Raw genomic sequence first — 12,673 nt, forward strand, 5'->3', positions numbered from 1 at the left:
AGCCTATTTTGAGATATATGTAGAGTTCCAAGCTGTGGGTAGAGCGTAATAGGGTTTGTGAGTTTTGCCTCTTGGGTACATTTGTCATGGTCTGAATTGGGCTGTTTTTCACATACCTAATTTAGAATCATTGAGGATCCATTGAGGAATTTCAGAGTGACTGCACCATAGTGCTTTTCACCATTTAAATGGGGCACAGTAAAACCTGTTCAAGAAAATGGGATTCTTTATATGAGGGTGCATGCATTGCCTTCTGATTGTGAGACTTTAAGTATGTTGAATTTTTTGTTCTTTAAAGCTGATTTATCAAATTTTCTCCCCAACTTTTTATTTTGAAAAATTTTAAACCTACGTGTTTTAGGCTGGGTTCTCTAGAGAAGCAAAACCAGTAAAGCGTATAAATATATAGAGAGATTTGTATCAAGGAAATGGCTCATGCAGTTGTAGAGGCTGGAACGTCCCAAGTCCGTGGGTCAGGATAGAGGTTTCTCCTGATTCATGTAGCTAGCCACAGGGGCTGGTGAACCCAAGATCAGTAGGTCAGAGAGCAGGGCTCTTGCTCACAGGCTGCGAAAATCGATGAATCCCAAGCTGGGCCAACAAAACCACAGATAAGCTGCTAGCTCAAGTCCCAAAAATCAGAGGTGAGATGAACAGGAGCCAGCTGCAGCATCCAGAGCTAGCAAAAGCCCACGAGCTTTGCCAGAATGTCCACTTACATTCAATGCTGGCCACATGCCCAAGGAAACTCCCTTTCAACTGATTGGCTACTCACAGCAGATCCCATCATGGAGGTGATCATATTATATCAGATCTCATCATGGAAGAGATCACAACATCATATGACTGCCAAACTACCTAACAACTGCCAAACCACTGAGAATCATGGCCCAGCCAAGGTGAGACACAACCATCACACTACAGAAAAGTTGAAAGAGGAGAATATTGAAGACCCATATTCTTTTACCTAGATTCACCAGTTACTAACTTTTTGTCACATTTGCTTTCTCTCTATTCCTGTCCTTCCCCTCCACCCGTCAGTATCTTTCTGTCAGTACACACACATACATTCCCCTGCCCCCTGAATCACCTAAACATCAAGGCATCTCACCCCTATATATATGTCAAAGTACATATTTTAGGAACAGGGATCCAGGATCTAATCAGGGTTCGGGGATTGCATATCTCTTTCGTCTTCCTTAATTTAGAGCAGTGGGAATGTTGGGGAGGTCATGGGCCCTACTGGGCTGCAATTTTGGTGCTTCCTATGATCTTACAGAAGTCTCATTACTTTCTAATCAGGCATGTACAGTTTAGACAGATGAAAAATTGGTCAAGAATCAAAGTAAGAAAGCCCAAACCAGGGAACTTCACTCCTTTTAGGCTTCCTTGCACTGTGTTTATAAATGGGGACAAAATTTCTTTCTGAACAGTTGTCGTGAAGATTAGAGGAGGTACGTGTGTGCCTGGCATATAGTTGGTCTTCAGTGGGATTGTTGACTGTGAAGCTGTTCCTATTTGTACCTCTTTAGAATTTACCTTTTCCATTTGTGACATTTCAGTTTGTAATTTAAATAGCTCTAAAGGAAGTGGAGATTAGAGGAATGGCTATTCTGTGACCATTCACCATGATGATCCCTGATGCAGTTCCCACAGGTGGCATACTCACCCCTGGATTCCAGAGGCGAGAATGGAGACATTTAGTGTTGTACTTCTTACCCTGCAAGGCCTGCAGGCAGCCAAAAGAATGCAAAGTGTTGCCTTTGATGCTCTCTGTGACTTGTTTGATGAGGCACAGGCATTGTGTTCTGACTCGGAGGACACAGAGATAACAGATCAGTAGCGGTGTTGTTGGGAGCAGGAGGAAGAAGCCAAAACTCCCACTGTGGATGGACAGTCCACCCTGCTGGCGCAGTGAGCCAGGCCACAGTTGAGATGTAGCCCAGGAGTGTCTCCTGGGAGAGTGGTCTTCCAGCCTGAAGGGAGGAGATACTTGTGCTGAAACAGCAGGGGCTTAAGAGGCCAGGGATCGGTTGGGGTGGGAGCTCCAGGACTCTGTGTGGGAGGGTGGAGAGGTCATGACATCCTTACCCCAACCTTGGGCAAGATTCAGACAGATGGAGCCTAACCTTTCAAGTGTTTCTAACCTTGTTAAGAAATTTCTATGTGGATAAAGTTCAGAGTTTTCTAGTGCTATTAACATTTAACTTTGTGTTCCATCTTGATTGCTTTCACCAAGCAACTCAAGATAAACAAGAACATTGAGAGATTTTCCTGTGTAATATTTTTCTGTAACATTGAATTGAACCTATTTATTGCATAGGTCTGAATTAACATTAAGTGATCATCAGACTCTCCTCTATCTTCCTGCCTTGCCTTCCTCCCTCACCCGTCAGCCTCTGGAAAGAACTATTTAAAGTTCTGCTAGAAATGGCAAACAAGATGCAAAGTTCAGATTATTATAAGCATTTTAATTTGCGTTTTGAGAACAATTAAACAACTTAAACTATGTTCCTTTTTTAAAGCAGTGATTTAAAGAGTTGGGGGTGCCTTGGTACATCTGTCAGCAGCCTGTGACATGTTACATCTGCTTTGATATTTAAAATGTTTGGCACAGTTTTCCTGTGAATCCATTTTTGGCCTACTCAGAATCACCAAACAAATGCTAGCCTGGGACTAAACTTTTGCTGTGAGCTGCAGTAACAGCACTTGGTTTTGGTGCAGGCTCTGCCCCTAACTGGCTGCCTTGCACTTGACATTCCTGGGCCCCTTCCCACTTGTAAGACCCTAAATCTAGGTTCTTCAAAGTGCGTTCAGGGGCATTGTGTATATAGGTGGTCAGGTGGGTTTGCGAGACTCAGGGTTAAACAGATTTTTGTTCTGATTTATTTTCTGGTTTTCTAGGTACGTGTGACTTCAGAAGGGCTCAAGTGTGGGGTTTCCCAACTGACTGACTGTGGACCATCCTCAAGGTTCCACAGAATGCATTCTGAGAACATTCACTTGCAGAGTTTCAGAGGCTTGGTTCCATGTTTTTATGACTGTTGGAATTTGGATTCTGGTGATCTTTCCCTGTGCCCTCTCAATGCCCCTCACCATCTTCCCCCTCACTTTACCTGCCCCAGGGAAAAGTCAGCACCAGTGACTTGGCGAATTTGCCATAACTAGGATATCCCTGGAGTTTTTGCCCTCTGGAAGTAGGCTTCTCCTGTGATTCCACAGGGAGCATGGTCCTAGGCACAAAGGGGAGTTCTGCAAGCACCTCCTGCTGCTGGCTCCCAGTCCTTGGGGGAGGCATCACCAAGCACAGCAGCCTCAGACCAGCCACTCTGCCAGATGGTTCTTGCGCCTGCTTGGAACCATGCATATTTCTGGCATTGAGTTGAACTGCTGTAACATAAAAGAAAAACTATAGGCCACAGCTCCAGCCCTGACACCTGGGCTGCCTCACCTGGGAACCCCGAGTTGGGTAGACTTGGGTTTGCTCCTGGCTCCAAAACTAAACAGTTGTGCAGTCATAGACAGGTCACTTACCTCTCTGAATCTCAGCATCCTCATCTGTAAAGTGGGGAGAGAATCTCACCTACCTGAGGGAGGCTGGATGCACTGAGATGTGTGCTTAGCATGCGTGCCTAGTATGCAGACAGCCTCCCCAAACAGAATCAGCTCTGAACTAATTGTGTGGTAACAGACAGACCTTAGTTTTCAAACGGGCCTTAGAAATTGCCATTTTAGAGACGAAGTAGGGCTAGAGATAGAAATTACTTGCCAAGGTCACTCAGCAAGTTGGGAGCAGAGTTGGGAATGAGAATGCAAGTCTCACTGCTACTGCCTTGCTGCCTTCCTCTGCCCAGTCTACTTGCTGTTCCCAGGTCAGATGGTAACAAACACCAGGTCTTAAGTCTGAAGACTAGTTTAGATTGTGATCAAGAGAGTTATTTTCGGGTCGATGAGCTTTCAGCACACCAGAAATTCCATCATTCCATCACCTGGGCAACTGCCTGATTTCTTGGGCAAGCAGCTCTCTGCCATCTGCATGCGTGGGTATCTGCATGCGTGGGCATCTGCATGTGTGGCTGAGGAATGTGGCCCCCTGGGGCCTCCTCCTTGTCTATCCTCAGAAACCAGAGCTATCTTTCAAGGAGCTGAGGGTAGGGGTCGATGACAAGAGGCTGCTTTTGATAAATGGGGAGATGGGGGAAGTGTGAACAAGGTGGTCCCTGCCCCTACAGGGCTAGTCATCTTCTGGGGACAACAGATGAGCCAGCTGATGTCTCGGGATGCCACAGTCAGCTTCTTTGAGCTCAAAACAAAAAATTAAAACCTTTGTGGTGCTCTTCCTCTTACCAAGAATTTAGCCCTAAAGCCTTTAGGTGGGCAGAGCATGGTGGTTGGGTTGGGTGTGGCGGGGGAGCTATGGTGATCTAGAGTGGGGTTTTGGAACCTGAGCAGGGTTAAGAGGGCATCCCAAGGGGTAGAGTTGGGGGAATGGTATAGCATGGAGTATCAGAGCCTGAGCAGGGTGAAGAGGGCATCCTGTTGGGGTGGGGGCAGGGTGTCAGAGCCCAAGTAGGATGAAGAGGGCAAGCCCACAGGGTAGGGTGACCAGATTCGGGTTGTCAGAGCTTGAGTGGGATGAATGAGCCTCCACGTGAAGAGGGGTGGCCCAGCGTGGGGTCATGTGGTGAGAAGGACATCTGTGCTAGGATGGGGTAATGGTGGTGATAGGGGATCAGTTACATACAGGAGCACTGATAAAGAAGTTAACGTAGGAAGGATAAATGGGAGGCAAGTTTCTTACCGTCAGAGAAGGGAGTTAAAATAACGGAAAGAGAAAACTAGAATGAACTGTATGGCATTGGACTGGAATTGGCAGTATCAGTGTAAACTTATGGTTATATATGTAATTATATAATGGCTGGTTCCAGGGCTGGGGCAGGACAAGTACAGGGTGAGCCTGGAATGCCTTCTATGCCAGAAAGTAAGAAAATGATCAAAGAATGATGGAGATATGTCAAAAGAACACAGGAGCCCCCTGGCCAAATCAAGGATAATTTGAACATCAAAATAAATATTGATCATAATGGATTAAAACCCAATGAATGAAATAGGAAGCTATGAGTCTATATTGATATAAATAAAACAATAAATTGAAAGTTTAATGAGAAACAGGATCCCATTCCTCATCAAAATTGCAATTTATATAATTTATTCAATGGGTTATAATCAGTATTTTGAGACTCAAATTGTCCCAGGTTTATTCATTATTCATTATTTATTTATTCATTACATTATATACATTATTCACAGTGGAGAAGCATGGTAGACCCAAGCCTGATCCAGATGATCCAAGTGAATGCCAGTAACAGGACAAACAGAAATCGTGTGCCTCCTGATAGAATGTACTGAGAATACACCATCACTTCTGGGGTATTCATGTCAAAAATGCGTTATGCGCATCTAATCATGAGGAGACATCAGATGAACTCAAGTTGAGGGATAGTCTACAGAATAACTGCCTGTAATCTTCAAACATGTTCAGGTCATGGAAGTCAAGGAAAGTCTGAGGAATTGTTCGACTCTGAAGGAGACTAAAAGGCAACACGTGGTTCTTAACTGGATTATTTAGTTACAAAGACATAAGGACACTTGGCAAAACTTGAATAAGGTCTGAGGATTAGGTGGCACAAACGGTTAAGCACTGTCCTACTAGCCAAAAGATTGGCGGTTCAGATCCTCCCAGAGGTGCCCTGGAAGACAGGCCTGGCGATCTGCTTCCAAAAGGTAACAGCCTTGAAAACCCTATGGAGCAGTTCTACTCTGCACACATGGAGTGCCATGAGTCGAAATCAACTTCAGGACAACTAACAACAACAATGTATCGATAACAGTTTCCTGATTTTGATGGTTGTATTGTTAAGGAGGAGAATGTCCCTGTTTGTAGGAAATACACACTACACTGAAGTTTATGGGATGGTAGGGTGTTAAGCTGGCAGCTTATTCTCAAATAGTTCAGGGAAAAAAATGTTCTTTGTACTGTACTTACATTTTTTTTTTTTTTTAATTTTGAGACTGTTTCCAAATAAATGCATTTAATTAAAAATAAAACACAGTTTCATGTCTGCCCGTGTATGCAGGTTAAGAGCAAAAGTGGTGTGACATCCAGGCCTTTCATAACCTAGCTCCTAAAACCTCCCCACCAGCCCCTTACTTCTTTAATGAATAGGTTCCTCAGTCAGTATTTCACTCCCCCTCCGCTCACTCCCCAGCCTCCCTGACTGTGGCCTTGGCATGTCCTATCATCATGCCTTCCTGCCCACTCTGACCTAGGACTTGCCCTGCCGTCAAGGCTTAGCTCAGGTGTTCACTGATCTCAGCAGCCTCTAGCCCCCTTCAACAGCCAGGCTGCTTGAACTTGGGCATTTCTGGCTGCCCAGTGCTTCCCTGAATGGGCCTGAGGTCCCCTAGGCATCCACAGATGTACTCTTGAGGGCCCTGAGACCTTTTTCCCTTTAAAAGGGAAAAGGGCTGTGTATATTACTCAAGGTGACACTGTCTCCACTACCCATTTGATACTGAGGAGATAAGACTGACTTATTCATCGGTTCTTTTTCTCTCCCAAATCTAGTCATGTCAGTCCCATGTTTAAACAGCAGCTCTCATGGCTCCTCTAACTGTGGGGACCTTTAGAATCTGTCTCTGCCCTCCACATAACCTTCTAACCCCTGCCCGTGTTCTGAACAAGAATCCAGGACTCACCTTTTTGAACTCCTCAGGCCTTTCCATCAGATCCTTGCTCCTCTTTCCAGAATTCCTTACCTTGCTTATACACAATAATGACAACACAATAATGAGTTAAATTTGCTGAGTATTTACTTTGTCTCAGACGCAATTCTAAATCCTTTACAATTTACAGTTGAGGAAACTGAGGCCCACAGAAGTTAACCTCTTGTGTGTGGTAACAAAGCTAGTGAGTACATTTCCTCTGTTAAACAAATGGTTCCTTGCATGCCTTCCATGCGTCCAGCGCTGAGCCAGGCCCCTTTGGACCTCATGGTCTGGAAGGGCTGCAGATAGGTGAGTAAATAGTGAGTCACCATACCATGTGATAAATGCTTTGAGGCAAGGGGTGGTGGAAGCCAGGGCAACAGTACCTCACCTAGCCTGGGGATGCAGGAAGGTGTTCCTGGATGAGAGGGCATCAAACCTGAGCCCTACAGAATATCTAGGAGTTAGCCCTCCTCACTGGGCTGTTCTGGGGATTAAATGAGTTAATATATGAAAACCATGTATAATAGTGTCTGGCACATAGAATGTACTATGTTAAGTGTCATCTGCTACTATTACCATTACTACTACTACTGGCCTCATAAAGGAAGAGGTATTTTTATTGTGGAGGTGGGAGGGAGAGCAGGTGAGATGCTGAGGAGGTATGTTTTGGCACTACGGAATTCAGGACACCCACGGGTGATACCTAGTGGGCAGCTGGATCTGTGGCTGAAGCAAAGGAGAAAGGTCTGGAGTCATGGGGAAGGGATGAGGCTAGTGCTCTGAGTAACACTGGCCTCTAGGGGCTAAGCCCATAGAGCTGACTGAAAAGAGCAACCAGAGAGGTAGGAAGAAAATCAGGAGAGTGTGGGTCCATATATGCCAAGCACGGACACAGTTTCAAGAGGGAGGAAGCACCTGGCAGGATTACGTGCTGCTGAAATGAACTCCTACTCAGCCTTCAAGACCCACTTTAGCTCTGTGAAGCTTTCCCTGCCCTCCCCTGCCCCAGGCAATTGTACTGTAGATACTTGTAGTCCTGTAGATACTTGTTAATAGCAGACTCCCTGCTGTTCCCTACCTTTGGCCTAAGCATCAGACTCTCTAGAGGAGGTCCTGGGAATCTACCCCTTGAATGATTCATATGCACATTAAAGTTTGAGAATCCCTGTATTCTAGAGAGAAAAATCCAGGGTAGGGTTCTCATTGGCTCAGCTCAGGTCCTATGCCCACCCTGAGCCCATCAGGGCGGAAGGAACCATGACTGGGCTTTCTTGGGTGAGGAGCCTACTCTTACACCAATCACTGTACAGGGAGGCGGGTGCTGGAGTGGAAGCTGCCAGAACAAGGTGGGAGCACTGTCCTTAGAAGCAGGGGGATGGATGCTGGGCAGACAAAAACAAGCATGTCTACTATGGTTCCAGTTACTCTCCCCAAAAGTTCTTTTGTGAGAGTCTCCAGGGCCTCAGCGTGTGGCCCAGTGCCTGGCACATGGGAAGTACTGGTGTATGTCTGATGTACGTATGTATGATGTATGTTGCCTCCTGGCTACCTCAGCTAGTTTGGTGAGTGCCTGGCCCAACGTGGACATCTAGTACTGGAGATCTAAGTGAAGACAGTTTCCACAATCCCTCGGCCACACTTCAGCCTTCTCCAGAAAATCATCCCCCTTCCTCTGTCTGGGAAGGGCAGGAAGGTGGGGGCAGCTGGGGAGAAGCCAGGGAGGTGACTGAGCAAATGATTCGAATTCTCCCCGAATCATCAAGTGCCAGCGGGGTCTGAAGGTGGCAGGAACCACAAACTGGGGTCCTACGGAGGATGGGATTGGACTGCAGGCTCCAGTAAGGGGCGCGGAGTGGATAGGCTTGGATTGTCCATGGTCATAGGAACTAAAGGAATGTTAAACTGGAAAATCCCAGCAACACTATTTTTAGAGACTTGGAGAGCATTTTTCCGGCTGAGGGGACAAGTTCTTTCGAAGCAGCAGTTAACTCTAACCCCTGAACCGCTCCCGCTTGGAATTCGCCCAGGGCTGGCCCTCCCTGCAGTCATGTGAGCACACTGGTGAGGAGTCAGCTTAGTGTCCACTGCAGAGGGAAGGGACAGCAACTCCTTCTAAACACAAAAATGGGTTTTTGTTGGTTTGTATCTTTGAGTCTAATCCTTTTGACACAAGAAATTTATACTGGTGCCCTTCAAGAAGTCGCTGTGAGTTGAAAATCGACTTCACGACAGCCAACAACAACCTTCTTTAAAAGACCTTTTAGAAGAATCATTGCAAACCAGGTTGTTAGTCTTGAAACATTAAAATATTAAATGTTCTTGGGTATTTGGTTCATGCTTAATATTGGTAATTGTTCTTGATAAACTTAATCAGTCTTCCCACTATATACTTTATGCTTGAAATCTACTTATCACTGTCCATATTTTTGTATCAGGTAGAAGTCTCTAGGGCTCCTGATAATTACTAAATTTATGGAAAGTAGTAGGTTAGACTTGGAAAGAGTCTAAGCTTGATCCAGGTGAACTGGACATCATGGGGACTAAACCAACCAATTGCCATCCAGTCAATTCCGACTCATGGCTACCCCAAGTGTGTCTGAGTAGAACTGAGCTCCATAGGGTTTTCAATGGCTGATTTTTCAGAAGTAGATCACCACGCCTTCCAAAGCCCATCTGTGTGGACTCCAATCTCCAGTGTTTCAGTTAGCAGCAGAGCGTGTTAACCATTTGCACCACCCAGGGACTTCATCCTGGGGAATAGCCCCTATCTAAGGAATCTGTAGAAGTCCCTGGGTGGCACAAATGGTTAAGCTTTTGGCTACGAACTGAAAGGCTGGCAGTTCAAACCCACCCAGAGATGCCTTGGAAGAAAGGACTGGTGATCTGCTTCTAAAAACTCAGCTAGTGAAAACCCTATGCAGCACAATTCTACTCTGAAACACATGGAGTCACCATGAGTTGGAATTGACTAAATGACAACTGGTTTTTCGGTTTTTAAGGAATTTGTAACCTGAGCATAGTCTGCAGGACAGAGGCATGGAGCAGCCGTGAGGGCAGAGAAGAGGGGCAATGATTAAGAACTTGTTGGTGCCCTGTTGGGAGAGACCCTGGGCAGGGCCCAAGGCTCCTAAGGCCCAAGCATGTCTGCGTGCATGAAGTATCCCTCCACACCACGGGCTGCCCCAAGCAGCTCTTTTCTGTTGAGTTCAAAGACTTAAGATAAGAATCATCATTCTTGTTGTTGGCAGTCTAACCTCTGGCAGCAATTAAAGTGGCACCTGGTTTATTCATCAGTCTTTTCTGAGTTTGGCTGCCTAAGTCAGCCCTGGACATGTGCACTAGACCCCGGGCCTCAGGGACCTGTAAGGGCTGCCCGCTTCTATCATTTATCGTCGCCAGTTTGTCTTCAGCACTGACAGACCCCTGCAGGCACAGCTATGGCCGTACACTCATGATGTATTACAACTTAACACTGACGAGGTCATGATGTATTACAACTTAACACCGAGGAAGTCACCATAATGCCAGGTTTTGTCTATTTAAGGACCCATACCGGATTCCCAACAATATACTTTAAAAGGCTGTGAACCTCTGTTCAAAAACCTGAACGAAAAACTTTGAGTCTGTTCCTGAAACTAAAAATAAACTTGAGGCTAGTGTCCAGAAACAGGGAATAGTTACTAAGTACTTGAGGGGAGCCTTCAATCATGGTTCTGCTCAATCCACTGAAGCCAGAGAGCATCCTAAAGGCAGGCCTCCCAGCCACTCTTCTGCTTAACTCTTTGGTTTAGAGCTCACCCTCTAACCTGGCCCACTAGGCCCTGCAAGCACTAGCGCAAGGCTCCCTCTCCACCTTTGGGGTCTGCCAGTCCTCCTCCCCTTCAGTTCTATACCCCAGCCTCTTCAAAGCCCCTTGCTTTTGCTTGTCTGGACCTTTGCATATGGGAGGGGATCTTAAACAGACTTTCAAACAATCCTGTTGTATTTTTTTTATTCCTACCCTCACTCCTACTAGACGTACTTGGTACTGCTCATTCCTGAATTTTTTTGTTCTGTGATATAACCTGGGTTGGATTAAACCCTGTCAGTTTAGGGTTTAGCTTTCTTGGATCTGACACTTTGTTGCTGTTAGCTGTCATCAAGTCAGCCCCCAGCTGATGGGGACTCCATGCACAACAGAAGGAAACGCTGCCCAATCCTGCACCATCCCCATGATTGGTTGCAGATCAGACCATTGTGAGCCATAGGGCTTTCATTGGCTGATTTTTGGAAGTAGATCTTCCTAGTCCATCTTAGTCTGGAAACTCCACTGAAACCTTTTCAGCATTATAGCAACACACAAGCCTCCTCTGACAGACGGGTGGAATCTGCGCATGTGGTGCAATGCTCTGGCTGGTAATTGAACCTGGTTCTTCCACATGGAAGGTGAAAATTCTACCACTGAACCACCACTGGGTAACCCATTAGTTACCACTTACCCATTTGCTTTCCAGCTTCCAACATTTTGTTCTTTTCCTGTTCTTTATCCCTATGGGTTTATGCACTTAAAAAGATAAATCCCTGTAATTGTCATTTTACTGCAGTTCTGGGAGAGAGCAGAGGCCAGAGCTTACATCTAACCATTCAGCCTGTCACCTTAGACTAGCAGTACATACCCAGTTCCTAGCATATTACTTAGCACTTAGTACATGCCCAATAAATTTGTTGGTTGGATAAAGTATTAGAGTTATTGTCTTTTCTATCTTTGGTAACCAAAAGGTGAGAAGCCCTTTACATTGAAATTGCCATAGGTACGGGATTTACTGCTTCTCAGCAAAGAGTTCACAAGCCCATCTGAATTAGGCAACATTGTGTAGTGAAAAAAGTTGGAACCTGGGCTCTGCCCACCAACTAGTCCTGTGATCTTGGACAAGCCACCTTTGCTCTGGAGCCTTAGTCCCCTCTTCTGTAAAATAGGAGTAATAACACCTTCTTCCGGTGTCTTGCTCAGTATCTAAAGCACGTGAAGCTCTCAGTATTTGTGGTATAGAAGAGTTCAACGTCAAAGTGAAAATTCTTAGAAAGTCAGTGTTTCACTTAAGCTTAAAATTAGCCTTTACACTTTAATTGCAAATTGGCCTCTAATTAGTGCCCTTCAGCGCAAAATCTGTTTAACCTGACTTCTTGCTTAGAGATAGGAAAACCTTTACAGCTAAGAGGAAACTCGAGGGTCTGCTGTGTTTTAGCTCTCCTCCTCCGTCAGGCTGGTGGATCCAGAACTTACTTTGGACGTTATTCACAAATATTTACCGTGTGTCTGTCGTGCGGAGCCCTGGTGGCGCAGTGGTAAAGAGCTCGGCTGCTAACCAAAGGTCGGCAGTTCCAATACACCAGCCGCTCTTTGGGAATGCGATGGGGCAGTTCTACTCTGTCCTATAGTTGCTGTGAGTCGGAGTCGACTAGACTCGACAGCAACGGGTCTGTCGTGCAAACCCTGTACTAAACGACCCCCCACTCACGCCGACTTCTCACCCCTGCCCCCAGAACTGGTTTGTTGAAAGGCGCCGGATGTGGGAACCCAGACACTTACCCGTCTGTCAAACAGTCCAAGTCAGGCCCACCCGGTGACGCACTGTTCCCGGCACGGAGTTGGCACGGTAGTGCCCCAGCCTACCTGCAGAGGACGCCACTTTCTCCAGGGAGAAACTAAGACAGCACTCTGAGAAGGCAGCTCCATGCTCCCAAGGTCGACTTCGAGTCCTCTTCCTCAGCCCCCTTCCTCCCGGTGACCCGCTTTCCGAGCCAGCCACAGCTGGCCGAGGTCAGCAGGGGCGGAGCAGCGGCTGGGCCCAGCGCGCGGCGCAGGTGAGGGCGGGTTCTGGGCGGGGCCGAGGAGACGGCGCACCGCCCGCCCCGAGGCCCC

The sequence above is a fragment of the Trichechus manatus genome, unplaced genomic scaffold, assembly GCF_000243295.1.
Source record: "Trichechus manatus latirostris isolate Lorelei unplaced genomic scaffold, TriManLat1.0 scaffold00014, whole genome shotgun sequence".
Lineage (NCBI taxonomy): Eukaryota > Metazoa > Chordata > Mammalia > Sirenia > Trichechidae > Trichechus > Trichechus manatus.